This window comes from Palaemon carinicauda, chromosome 43 (genome assembly GCF_036898095.1).
Source record: "Palaemon carinicauda isolate YSFRI2023 chromosome 43, ASM3689809v2, whole genome shotgun sequence".
In the NCBI taxonomy this organism is placed as follows: domain Eukaryota; kingdom Metazoa; phylum Arthropoda; class Malacostraca; order Decapoda; family Palaemonidae; genus Palaemon; species Palaemon carinicauda.
Window position 1 is genome coordinate 22,009,434 of NC_090767.1, and position 14,090 is coordinate 22,023,523.

At 47.4% G+C, this 14,090-nt stretch overlaps 1 long non-coding RNA gene across 1 annotated transcript in view; it reads left to right on the forward strand.

Annotated features, from left to right (window-relative positions):
* The first annotated feature begins 2,712 nt into the window (after positions 1-2,712).
* The window catches only part of LOC137633645 (uncharacterized), a 191,943-nt gene continuing 180,565 nt past the window's right edge, over positions 2,713-14,090 (forward strand). Inside the window, exon 1 of the long non-coding RNA XR_011042331.1 lies at positions 2,713-2,879. This is a non-coding gene — a long non-coding RNA (uncharacterized lncRNA). The remainder of the gene's footprint in view (positions 2,880-14,090) is intronic.

Genomic DNA, 14,090 nt, shown 5'->3' on the forward strand with positions numbered 1-14,090 from the left:
GGAGGGGTGGGGAGCGCATCTCCTTGAGGAAACAGCAGAGGGGAAATGGTCAGAGGAGGAAAAGGCCCGGTACATCAATCTCCTGGAGCTCATGGCAGTACGGAACGCCCTAGCGGAATTCCCCCGTCTCCTCCGGGGGAACTTGGTGGCACTCATGTGCGACAATGCCATGGTGGTGGCATACATCAAAAAGCAGGGAGGCTTAAGGTCAAGGGAATCGTGCGACCTCACAGCTCAGATCCTGGAATGAGCCGAAAGGAACCACATTCAGTTAACAGCCAGGTTCATTCCAGGAAAAAGGAACGTTCTGGCAGACGGACTCAGCAGGACAGGACTGGTGGTGGGGTCAGAACGGTCTCTGCACCCCCAGGTGGCACAAGAAGTTCTCCGGCATTGGGGCTCCCCGGTGATAGACCTGTTCGCCACAAGACTCAACACCAAACTCCCCATATTCTGCTCCCCAGTGCCAGATCCGACAGCAGCGTTCGAGGACGCCTTTCAGCACTCTAGGGACGGTCTCTACATCTACGCATTTCCTCCCTTCGGGATCATCAGGCAGGTTCTCAACAGGCTGAGACAAGCCAAGACCACAAAGATGACTTTGGTAGCGCCCTGGTGGCGAGAGAGGGAGTGGTTCTCGGATCTTCAGGACCTGGCCACCCTTCCTCCTTGGCCCCTGCCGACAAGAGAAGACCTAAGTCAGCCTCACTTCCAAAGGCTACACGAAAACCCCCAAGGCCTGAAGCTTCACGCTTGGAGGTTATCAAGTGACTGCTAAGGAGGGAAGGCTTCTCAGACAAGACTGCTGACAGGATGTCGGGATATCTCCGGAAATCCTCATGCGTCGTATACCAAGCTAAGTGGGTAACGTTCGTTAGGTGGTGTGCTACTCAGAATCTGCGGCCCTTAGACGCTTCGGTCCACAATATCGCAGACTTCTTAGTCCATTTACGGGATGGCAAGGGAGTACCCATTCCAGCCATCAAAGGAGTCTGTGCGGCACTGGGTCAGGTTTTCAAACTCAAGGGCATCAATCTAGGCACTTCCCGCCACATCTCCATGCTGATCAGAAGTTTTGAACAAACTTGTGACCCCCGCTCCTCGAGGATCCCCCAGTGGGATGTGGCCAAGGTTCTTAGGGCTCTCTCGAGGCCCCCCTTCAAACCGCTTAAAGACATTTTGGACAAGGACATCACCCTCAAGGCAGTCTTCTTGTTAGCCCTTGCCTCGGCCAAACGGGTGAGCGAGCTCCATGGGTTGTCCTTCGAGGTTTCACACTCGAAAGGGTGGAAGGACATGTTAAGTTCTTACCAGAGTTTGTGGCGAAGACCTAGAACCCTGCAGTTGCGGATCCCAGGTTCGAAGAATTCTCCATCCCAGCGATTCCGCGCTCGGACAACCCGGAAGACCTGCGTTTGTGCCCGGTAAGAACTATCAGGAAATGCCTCGGTAGGACATCCAAACTCAGACCGGCCATCAAGAGTTTGTTCGTTTCCACAGTTCCAGTCAAGAAGGCGGTGTCCAAAAATACCATATCCTTCTGGCTTAGGCAGGCTATGAAGAGGGCCTACGAGAGTGATGGCTCCATGGTGCCTGGGACCCCGAGACCCCATGATATTAGGGGCCTTAGCACATCCTTGGCCTTTGACACTAACATGGCGGTGGGCCAAATCTTAAGGGCAGGCACTTGGGCTAGACAGTCCACGTTTACAGCCCATTACCTGAAGGACTCTACGAGAAAGTCCCTGGATGCTTTCTCCATTGGGCCGATCATTTCGGCCATGCAACAAGTTTAGTGGTTTGGGCCCCAGGTAGCCCGTGGGAAATAATCGTAAACGACACAGGTTCCTCCTTACTCTCCCTCTTCCTTGCTACCCCCTTTCCTTTATCCCATCCTTTTTCATATCCCCCTTCCAGGTGAGAGGGGGATGTTGAGGCACGCCATGTCTGGATTATAATTAAAGGTGAGTTGTACATAAGATAGACTTTTGCATGCTTTCCCCTACTCTCCTATCTCTCCCTGGGCAATCTAGACCTAGCCTCCTACCTAGGTCACTGGCCCCAGGATGTTTTGAAATATTCAGAACTTTAAGCCACTCCCTCCTCCTAAAGTATAAGTCTCCTAAGAAAGTAGTTCGAGGTAAGTACTCTGTGTTGGAACAAATCACAAATTTTAAGTAATTTGTATTTTCCTAACAGTACTTACCTTGAACTACTTTCGGGTTATGGCCCACCCATCCTACCCTGAGTATCCTACAGGAGTTCGAGGAGGACTTAAACATACGCTTACTGGCGATCTAACGAGCGCAACCTCATGCGCTGACCCCGGGTCGCCCCAGGGCAAGCATCCTTCCGCCCCGGAGCGCCCCGACAAGGTAGCGGAGAGAGGGGGAACTGAGCAAAATTCTTGGTCGGTAGAATGAGGGATCCCAGATACTCCTAAGAAAGTAGTTTGAGGTAAGTACTGTTAGGAAAAATACAAATTACTTAAAATTTGTGATATTTATAGAATTAATCCTTAAAATCTGTGGGCCAATTTGCCCTTTTTTTCTTTTCTTTTCCTTGACCAAAGATGTTTTGTGAAAGAATATTTGACTTTTATGTTGTATTTATATTTTGTGATTAAAGAGACTATGCATTGTGTAGACATGCTTTGGTTTTTTTTTTTATTTTGATAATGTCAACTCATACATATGTTTCTCTTTCAGAAGACAAGGGTCATGACCCTGATCTGTACAGCGGTCACATATCGTCACTGTCCATTCGTTTTGAGGATGAGGAGGGGGTTGGATATGATGGTGGATTATCCGTTCATCTTGGCCTCAAGGATTTTCCTCTGGGAGCAGTGTGGACTTGATCCACATCTTATCCAATGAAAGGTAAATTCAAAAGTAAATGTTATATGAAGGGTAGATTTTTTATATTAAGAATTCATGAAGTATAGCTGGTATGGAGTTTCTGCTAGGAATAGCCATAGTTAGTAATAGTGTCTCTGTTCCTATGCTGATATAAACTCTTCATCATTTAATGAAGAGGATGTCTTCAGCTAGGCTGAAATGGCCTCTGAGTCGTAAACAAGTATCACGTCACTCATTTCTTCGACAGCAACCAGTATGTACATATGTACTGTCTCTGCTCTCATCTTCCTACAGCTGGACCTTTCCTTACTTTCTTTTGTGATAAGTATTGGGTTTTCTCTTGTTGCTATGCATTACACCTCTCTCTGTGAGAGTGGAAACACACCCAAAGGTAAGCATTTGGCGAAGAGACTTTAATTCCTTTGAAGATACAAACTTTTGGTTCTCAATCTGTTGCGTACCTTTGCTAAGGGCGTGACTTACAGTTCCCCTTCTGAGGAGTTCATTCACGTTCTTCCTATCAGGAAGACTTTGAAGTTTTTGAACCGTAACTCAACTCTTGCTCTGTGGTAGTGCTCCTTCGTGAGGGACTTACTCGTTTTTGTCTGAATGTTCAATCGTTCCTACCTGCCTGTGTTGAAGTTATCGTCTGGCTGGTGTGCTTGACACCGCCAGAGTGTCACTGGGTGTGACCCCTGTGTAAAGCAGTCCCTGTGCTCCCTTGCGACAAAACTCCAGTGTAGATGTTTTGTGTTTTGGGAAGGAAGCTGTTGTAATTTACTCCTGCAAGAGGGCGCATGAACCATTGGCAAGGAGAACTAGAGTTTTCTCTCTCTCTCTCTCTCTCTCTCTCTCTCTCTCTCTCTCTCTCTCCTTTCTCTTCGTCAGACATTTCCTTTTCGGGAAGAGGAATGTCGCCTAGGAAGACCTTTCGCTACAGTTCCATGGAATTTAATGATCGCTCTTCTTCGGGAAGGAACAATGGATGGTCATTGCCGCTAACTGGTACATTCTGGGTCGGTTTCCGCTCTTGCACTGGTTCTAGGTGAGCGGTCCTTCTGAACCCAACACCTCAAGTGTTTGAGGGTAAGGTTACACTTCCTCCTGCTATGAAGGGAGAGGTGCTCTTCGTATGGTATGTCTCCTCGAGAGCAGGACCAGTCTCCTGGTTGTCTCTTCTGGTACTGGGGTGCACCAAGTAGAGAGATGGTAGTCACGGATCCTTCCCCCTTGTCTTCCTGTGCTTCCTAGGATCTATCGTCATTTTTCGTGATTGAAAGCAGAGCATTGCCTCACGTGCTTACGAGTACCGGGCTGTGTTCTGTGTTCTTACGAGCATAGAGCATTACGTCTCGTGCTTACGAATACGGGGCTGTGTTCTGTGTTCTTACGAGCATAGAGCATTACGTCTCGTGCTTACGAATACGGGGCTGTGTTCTGTGTTCTTACGAGCATAGAGCATTACGTCTCGTGCTTACGAATACTGTTCATGCTGTTCCTGAGACTTCCTTCCAGAGGAATCCTGTTCCAGTCCTGAGTTAGCGCACAGGTGCTCACCAGAACTTCCAGTGTTGATCATCCCAGTTCCTGATCGTCGCCCTCCATCCTAGCTCAACGATCTTCTTACGTGCTCAAGCGCCGACGATCTTCTTTCGCGAGCGAGTGCTGACGATATTCTTACGCGCGCAAGCGCCAACGATTTTCGAGCGCCGTCAATCTTCTTACGTGCGCAAGCGCTGACGATCTTCTTTGGCGCGCTAGCTCTGACGATCTTCCTACGCACGTAAGCTCCGACGATCGTCCGCGCGCAGGCTCCGATGGTTCCCCGCACCAACGATCTTCTTATGTGCGCAAGCGCCGACGATCTTCTTACGCGCGCAAGCACCAACGATTTTCGAGCGCCGTTGATCTTCTTACGTGCGCAAGCGCTGACGATCTTCTTTGGCGCGCTAGTGCTGACAATCTTCCTACGCACGTAAGCTCCGACGATCGTCCGCGCGCAGGCTCCGATGGTTCCCCGCACCAACGATCTTCTTACGCGCGCAACCGCCGACGATCTTCTTACGCGCGCAAGCGCCAACGATATTCGAGCGCCGTTGATCTTCTTACGTGCGCAAGCGCTGACGATCTTCTTTGGCGCGCTAGTGCTGACAATCTTCCTACGCACGTAAGCTCCGACGATCGTCTGCGCGCAGGCTCCGATGGTTCCCCGCACCAACGATCTTCTTACGCGCGCAACCGCCGACGATCTTCTTACGCGCGCAACCGCCGACGATCTTCTTACGCGCGCAACCGCCGACGATCTTCTTACGCGCGCAAGCGCCAACGATTTTCGAGCGCCGTTGATCTTCTTACGTGCGCAAGCGCTGACGATCTTCTTTGGCGCGCTAGTGCTGACAATCTTCCTACGCACGTAAGCTTCGACGATCGTCGGCGCGCAGGCTCCGATGGTTCCCCACACCAACGATCTTCTTACGCGCGCAACCGCCGACGATCTTCTTACGCGTGCAAGCGCCGACGATCTTCTTACGCGCGCAAGCGCCGACGATCTTCTTACGCGCGCAAGCGCCAACGATTTTCGAGCACCGTCAATCTTCTTACGTGCGCAAGCGCTGACGATCTTCTTTGGCGCGCTAGTTCTGACAATCTTCCTACGCACGTAAGCTCCGACGATCGTCCGCGCGCAGGCTCTGATGGTTCCCCGCACCAACGATCTTCTTACGCGCGCAAGCACCGACAATCTTCTTACGCGCGCAAGCGCCGACGATCTTCTTACGCGCGCAAACGCTGACGATCTTTAAGCGCTGTCGATCTTCTTTCGCGCACGAGCGCCGACGATCTTCAAGCGCCAACAACCTCGTACGCGCGCACGCCGACATTTTCATGGGCTCTTCATTCTGTTCCTGCACGTCAATCTGATTCCTGCTCACCCTATGAAGTCTCGCTCGCGCGTGCGAGAGTTTTCAACGGTCTCTCGCGCGCGACCCCTGTGTTTTTCCCATCGCGCGAGCGCGCTCCCTCTACCAAGGTGAGACCTTCTCCCACCGCACCAATGGGAGAAACCCCACCTCGAGCAGGAGAATCGTCCCGTGTCAGGGAGAGAAGAGCCCTCAGACTTCTTTGTTGGAGTTACGTATCCCTCCTAGGAGGGAATCGAAGGATGCTGAGAGTTCCCCCAAGTAGAGCCTTTGGGGACAGGAGATTTTGCTGCCGGTTCACCAGGAGGAAAGCAGCATGATTCTGAGCACACCTTCTGGCAAGTCCTGACTCTGATGAGGCATCTCAACAACTTCAAGGACTCAGGGACCGCCCCCCTGAAGGCAAGGATACGGTCCTGGACCAAGTCTATGGTACTCAGAAACCCTTTAAGGCCAGAGATTAGGTTGAGGGCCAGCTTTACGAGCTCGCCTCCTCTAGCCGTTCCTGTGCTGGGAACAAGCTCCTCCCACCTCCTCGTGTGCAACAGAGGAGGTACTTTGAGATCATGTAGGAGCCTTGTTTAGCTCTCCCGCTCCACCACTCCGTGGAAGAGCTTACCAGGGGAGTCTCTTGAGAGACTCTCTAGCTGGCAGGCGACATTCTCGGTAACAGAGATCCTGAGTCAGGAGAAGGTCGCAAAGTGTTCCATACAGGCCACTTCGTGGCTGGATGTCTGGCTAGGGTCTCTGGGCATCCTGCTGCGACCCGAGGATCTGTCCAAGGAGAGCACCAGGAAAGCCCTGGAGACCTTCCTCCTCTCGGCCACACGTACCATCAAGTTTCTGGCCCACCATGTTGCGAACTTGTGGGCAAACTCGATCTTGAAACGACGTGATGCGGTGGCCGAGAGGTTCCACTCGAAGGTCCTAGCCTTGGATGCCTGCAAGCTCAGACACTCTTCCATCCTGGGAAAGAGTTTGTTTGAGCCCAAAGATGTGGAACAGGCTGCTGAGAGGTGGAGGAAATCGAACCACGATTCTATTCTCCAAAGGGCTCTTACATCTAAGCCCTACAAACCTTCAGCACCTCAACAACCTCGCCAATTCAAGACGATGAAACCGGCAGTGGCAGCAAAGACGAAGGTGTCCAAGCAGTAGCCCTTTCTTGTCAAAGACAAGAAGGGCGGAAAGTCCTCCAGGGGAGGCAAGAATCCTAGAGGGAGCGGCCAAGGCCGCAAGCGCTAGGATTGGCAATCTCCCTGCATGTCCACCAGTGGGGGGGGGTGCGTGCAAGTCGTGCATTCAGGTGGCAGCAACTCGGGTCCGATTCCTGGACGATCTCCGTGATCAGTCGGGAATATCGCGTCCCGTTCATAACATCTCTACCTCCCCTGACAGCGAATCCAGTGTCGTTGAGCTCCTATGCCATGGGATCGGTAAAGGGGCTAGCCCTTCGGGCAGAAGTCGAGACCATGCTCAAGAAGGATGCTCTCCAGGAGGTTGTCGACGGCTCCCCAGGCTTCTTCGGTCGACTCTTTCTCGTAAAGAAGGCTACTGGAGGCTGGAGACCCGTCATCGACCTCTCAGCTCTGAACAAGTTTGTCAAACAAACTCCGTTCTGCATGGAGACAGCAGACACGGTCAGACTTGCAGTGAGACCGCAAGACTTCATGTGTACACTGGATCTGAAGGACGCGTACTTCCAGATCCCAATCCATCAGTCTTCCAGGAAGTACTTGAGATTCAGCCTAAACAACAAGATCTACCAGTTCAAGGTGCTGTGTTTCGGTCTCTCCACAGCACCCCAGGTATTCACCAGTGTTCTCCCTGATATCTTCATGGGCACACAGGATCGGCATCCATCTCCTCCGCTATCTGGACGACTGGCTGATCCTGGCAGACTCGGAATTGACCCTTCTTCGACACCGAGACAAGCTTCTGGGACTTTGCCAAGATCTAGGGATCATGGTGAATCTCGAGAAGCCTTCTCTGCTTCCATCTCAACAACTGGTATATCTAGGCATGATATTGGTAACCAATCTCCACAAAGCCTTTCCATCAGACGACAGGATAGCAAGGCTGAGGAGGGTCGTAGATCCTTTTCTCAAAGGAGGAGAGCTTCCAGCCCAATCTTGGTTACGTCTCCTAGGTCACCTTTCCTCCTTGGCCCGTCTGGTTCCAAATGGCTACCTCAGGATGATATCCCTGCAATGGCGGCTCAAGTCCCGGTGGAATCAAGGCCACGATTCCCCGCACATTCAGGTCCCTATGGGTCCTGCGGAACGGACGGACCTTCAGTAGTGGGTGACGGACGGAAACCTTCGAAAGGGAGTGGATCTTCTCGTCCTCCCCCCGGATTTGATGCTGTTTTCGGACCCTTCAAAAGAAAGGTGGTGGGCCCACGTTCTGAACCACAGGATCTCAGGCCTATGAAATGCTAGAAATGAAAGCGGTATATCTGGCACTTCAACAATTCCAACAGATCCTGGAGGGTCACTCCATGGTGGTCATGAGCGACAACACCACGGTAGTGGCTTACATCAACAAGGAGGGAGGTACCTTTTCACAACAGCTATCCCATCTTGCAGTAGAGATACTGAGATGGACCGAAGTCCACTCGATTCCACTATCGGCTCGCTTGATTCCGGGCAAGAGGAATGTGCTCGCCGACAGTCTGAGCAGAGCATCGCAGATAATGAGTACTGAGTGGCCTTTGGATCCTCAAGTAGCCAACAAAGTCCTGACTTTGTGGGGTTCCCCGACGGTGGACCTGTTCGCGACAGCCTTGAACTTTAAGCTTCTGCTGTAATGTTCCCCAGTCCCGGACCCCAAGGCACTCTGGCAAGATGCCTTCCAACAACATTGGGACAGCATCGACGTTTACGCCTTCCCACCGTTCTGTCTGATGAGAAGGGTGCTCAACAAGACCAGTCTATCGGTCAACCTGTCAATGACCTTAATAGCTCCCCTATGGCATCATGCAGAGTGGTTCCCGGACCTTCTGCAGCTCCTGACGGAACTCCCGAGAGAACTTCCTCCACGACACGAGCTACTCAAGCAACCACACTGCATCATCTTCCACAAAGCCGTAGCATCGCTTCGGCTTCACGCCTGGAGACTATCCAGCATCTCCTCACAGAGAGAGGCTTTTCGCAACAAGTTGCGGAAAGGATGTCTCGACACCTGCGAAAGTCATCTGCAGGGGTCTACCAGGCGAAGTGGAGAGTCTTCTGTGGTTGGTGTCGTGGAAGGGGTATCTCTCCTCTCGATGCCACTATTCCAGCAATAGAGGAGTTTCTTGTGTATTTGCGGGAAGAAATGCGCCTTTCAGTCTCGGCGGTGAAAGGCTATCGCTCAGCCTTAAGCCTCGCCTTCAGGCTGAAGGGAATTTACACTTCCCGCTGGAACTTTCTCTACTCATACGAAGCTACGAGCTTACCTGCCCTCAGTCAGAAGTGAGACCTCCTCCATGGTACGTGGTTCGTGTCCTCAGGTCTCTTAAGAGACCTCCGTTCGAACCATTACGCCAGGCTTCTGATCGTCACCTGACTTGAAAGACGATGTTTCTGCTCGCTCTGGCCTCAACCAAGCGAGTCAGTGAACTTCATGGTCTCTCGTACAACGTCGCACATTCATGGGGATGGGTGGAGGTAACGTCCGGGTTTGTCCCTGAGTTTGTTGCTAAGACTCAAAATCCTGGAGTTCCGGACCCACGGTTCGACTCCTTCAGGATTTCAAGTCTCCATTCTGTAACAGATGACCCAGACCATCCCCTACTGTGCCCAGTAAGGAGTCTGAGGCTCTATCGTAAGAGAACAGCTGCAGTTCATCCTCGAGTGCAAGCCCTGTTTGTGAGCACAGGAAGGACGAAGAGAAGGGTCACGAAGAACACCATCTCAGCTTGGATTCGCAGGGTCATCCACCATTCCCTGAATCCAGACCCTCCTCCGTCACGTCGCTCTAGAGCACACGATGTCAGAGGCATCGCTACGTCCCTGACATTCAAGAGAAACTTCTCAGTGACGCAGGTTCTACAGGCTGGGGTCTGGAAGCGTCAAACGACCTTCACAGCCCACTACCTGCAGGACGTGACCCACAGGAGGCTCGATACGTTCTCTATCGGCCCTGTGGTGGCTACACAACAGCTGGTCTAACCTCAGGCTCCTTAATGGACAAGTAGCAGAAGGTTGTGGGCATTGTTACCCGGTTTTAGTCTACATGAATGAAAAAGTATGCCTGGCCCTTACTTTTTTCTTCATCCTCCCCTCTCTTGGGGAAAGCAGCATCCTGGGTTTTCTGCTTAGCTGACCTCAAACCACTGCAGGCAAACCATGCTTCCTTGTGTTCCTAGTATTAAATAATACTGTCACGTCCCCCATACCCTGACGAGGTGGTATTGGGAACGTCCTAGCCTAGAATTCCATCTAAAGGACTTCAGGTCGACTTCCTAGGACAAGTCACACTTCATTCCTTCACACACAAGCTTATGTAGGCCGCACGTTCCTTGCTACTTGCGAGGTGCAGGGTCTTCTTATCTCGAGCGCTACACACTCGGATTCTGAGTCCCCGGGCAAAGCCAAAGCCAGTAAGGCTGTGACTTACCACCCTACCTAAGGGTTAGGTCACCCCATGTAAATAGCGTGGTTTGTATTTCAGTTACGGAACAAATAACAAATTCGGAGATAATTTGTATTTTTCCTAACCATACAAACCTTAGCTATTTACACATACTTGCCCGCCAGCCCTGTCCCCCAAGATAAGTCCTACCTCTAAGCGAAGTGAATCAGTTCACCGGTGTGTGAGGGGAGAGGGGTAGCTAGCTACACCTCCCCTACTCCCTTGTTAACTAGCGAGGGGGTAGTTAACCCTTGTTAAAAATCTAATGGCTTGATATTTCAGCTACGCCGAAAGTAATACACCATGTAAAAAGCTAAGGTTTGTATGGTTAGGAAAAATACAAATTATCTACGAATTTGTCATATTTGTAGCCATAATTATTATTATTATTATAATCTAAGACAAATAAAACTGTGTTTACATTTATGTAAGTAAATTATTGTGAAAATAAAATTTGTGAGTTTTAAAAGAAATAACAAAATAAGAATCTTTTTAATCGCTTGTTTCTCGAACTAATCGCCCTTCGTCTCCCGCAGGTGTTTGACAACTGCGCCGTCACCGTTATGATTTCGGTGGAACCGTATACGTTCGGACTTGAGATACAGCCGTCCAGGAGGATAAAGATAGACCGGGGACCACTCAGTCACCCCAAGACGATGCCTTCTTGATCTATCTCTCCATGTTCTCGCCTACTTTCTCGCTTTGAAAATGTTAAGGAGAAGGGGAGTGACGATCCTTGCTCTTCGTAGCTACTTAGTGTCATCTGTGTACTTTGTAGGGTTCACTGTAAGCATTGCTAAATGGTTTTGACAGATTCTCTTTCTGTCACTTTTTAACTGTCTGCTCTATCTTCAGTCCCAATTCCTACCCTTCATTTTTCTCTCCATCTTCTTCAATGTTTAAACATAGATACAAACTATATTCCTTTATAACTGGTGCCGGGGAAGACCCACTCGCATGTGGGTCAGCTCAACGCTCACTTTTGGCTTCGGCTGTTTTAATCAATTTGCTTTTTCTCATTCTAGATAAATGGAAAATACAAAAGAAGTTATTTACTGGGTAAGCCGAAAATGTGCGATATGTTTTTGTGTAAACCTGCTGTATTAATCTAGTCCTTCTTGTGTCTTTTTTGTTTGTAAATCATGATTAAAAAACACAAATGGGAAGATAAACAGATCAACTTCAGACTATATAGATTCTTATACAGTTGATGAAGAAGGTTAATAATATTTTTATTTATGTCTTGAATTTATGTCTTGAAATTGATTTGTAAGACATCTATGTCTGAAAGGAAAGTTAATTCACAGGGCTATATGTAACAGAAGACATCCGGTAATGGTTTGGGTGTATTATCTCAACACCTCCATAGAATACGAGCCCAGACGACGGTCTCTAAGACAAAGCAGGGTCTATGGGTGATGTGGAAATTCAGTTTTTGAAAATGACATAATAGAGATGGCTGAACTGGTTAACTCCCAATGGATATCTAAATAATAATTATATATATTGCAAGAAAAGGAATTCCAGTTTGTACAGATTTTTGTAGAAGAGACATCAACTATGTTTGAACAATTGACTGGGGAAGGAATACAAGAATGGTTTCAGAGGTATTTCGTAACACCATGACAGCCCCTTGAGGACCAGATTTTCAATTAAAGAGGAACAGAGAATTAGCATTTGAGGAGAATGACTCTCCCACAAGTCATGGACATTCTGACATTGAGATATCAGTTGACATTCCTGAGGTTTGATGAAACCTGTATTGAGAGAGGGATAGAAGAGCCATTATCTATGTGTCCCTTCCCCAATTGCCGTAATTTCATAAATTTTATTCTCGAGATTAGTTCACCAAACTTGCAACTGGTCTCCATAAGGCACTCGAAGAGTTAGAAGACCCAGGCCTACATGGCTTAGGCGTATGAAGTGTGAAGGAGGTGATGAATAGAGAAGTAGTGATTTAAAAGCTCAAGATAGAGACGACTGGTGAAATCTAACCGAGGCCCTTTGCGTCAATAGGTGTAGGAGGAGACGATGATGTTGGATACGTTTGGAATTAACAAGTATCAAGTCTAATGACCAAGGAAACTATAGAAAAAAGGCTTGACCAGGAGTGGCAGGTTTAGATCAAATAAGGATGTGGTATTCACTGTCAAATATTGTTATTTTTACTAGCTAAGCTACATCCCTAGTTGGAAAAGCAAGATGCTATAAGCCCAGGGGCTCCAACGGTGAAAATACCTCAGTGAGGAAATCAAATAAGGAAGTAAGTAAACTAGATGTCTAAATATATATCTACTCTACAAAGACAGACTCATGTCAGCCTGTTCATTAAGAAATTTTCTGCAAGTTTGAAATTGAGTCTCAGTCTCCCTTGGCAGCTTTTTTTCCTTCCTGTAGAGATATGATTTGCAAATTGACACATGAGGACCAAGTATTTACCAAATTCTTAAATCGATCAAGACAAAATTGATATGTTTTCCTTTATGAGATGCTACCGCTAAAGAGTTATTGGGTCCTTTGACTGGCCAGACAGTACTACATTGGATCCTTCTCTTTTGTCACAGCCTATTCTTTCCACATTCTCCTCTGTCCTCATACACCTGACAACACTGAGATTACCAAACAATTCTTCACTCAAGGGGTTAACTACTGCAATGTAATTGTTCAGTGGCAACTTTTCTCTTGGTAAGGGTAGAAGAGACTTTTTAGCTATGGTAAGCAGCTCTTCCAGAAGTTTTTATAGTTTATATATATATGTATATATATATATATTATATATATATATATATATATATATATATATATATATATATATATATATATATATATATATATATATATGTATATATTATATATATATATATATATATATATATATATATATATATATATATATATATATATATATATATATATATATATATATATATATATATATATATATATATATATATATATATATATATATGATTTAATCTAATGTTACTGTTCTTGAAATATTTTATTTTTATTGTTTATTACCTCTCATGTAGTTTATTTATTTCCTTGTTTCCTTTCCTCACTGGGGTATTTTTCCTTCTTGGAGCCCCTGGGCTTATAGCATCTTGCTTTTCCAACTAGGGTTGTAGCTTAGTAATAATGATAATAATAATACGAACCAGATTTATTACCAAAATGTTATTCTTAATATAGTCTGCATATCTTTCAAATCATTAGAATTCAATCTAAATTGTGGGCGTTGTATTCATGGTACAAAGAAATGAAGTGTACTTTGTAGTAATGCCTTCTGATTGGAGAAGTTAATGCATATATACAGAAAGTTAATTCATTGCTTTGTTATTCCAGGACTTAGAAATAGCTCACTTATTAGATTTCAACTATGAAAATAAAACAAAAGGTTTTCCTGTTCGTCACAATTTGCAAACTAGACCATTGATCCGTTGACTTTATTCACTCCAAAATATGTAAAACAGAGCATTGAGGACTTTGGTTATTATGTAGGCTGCAAGCACATTCTGTAATGATTTTGATATTGAAATAAGTGATTCCCAGAACAGAATCAGCAATGGAGAAATTACAAAAGACATGCCATAAACCTTCACCCAATATAAAAGAATTCCTTCACTGACCTAAAATCCAGTGAACACTATGGAATGGCAGGTCATTCAAGTACAGTGTAGGAGAATGTGCTTAAGGG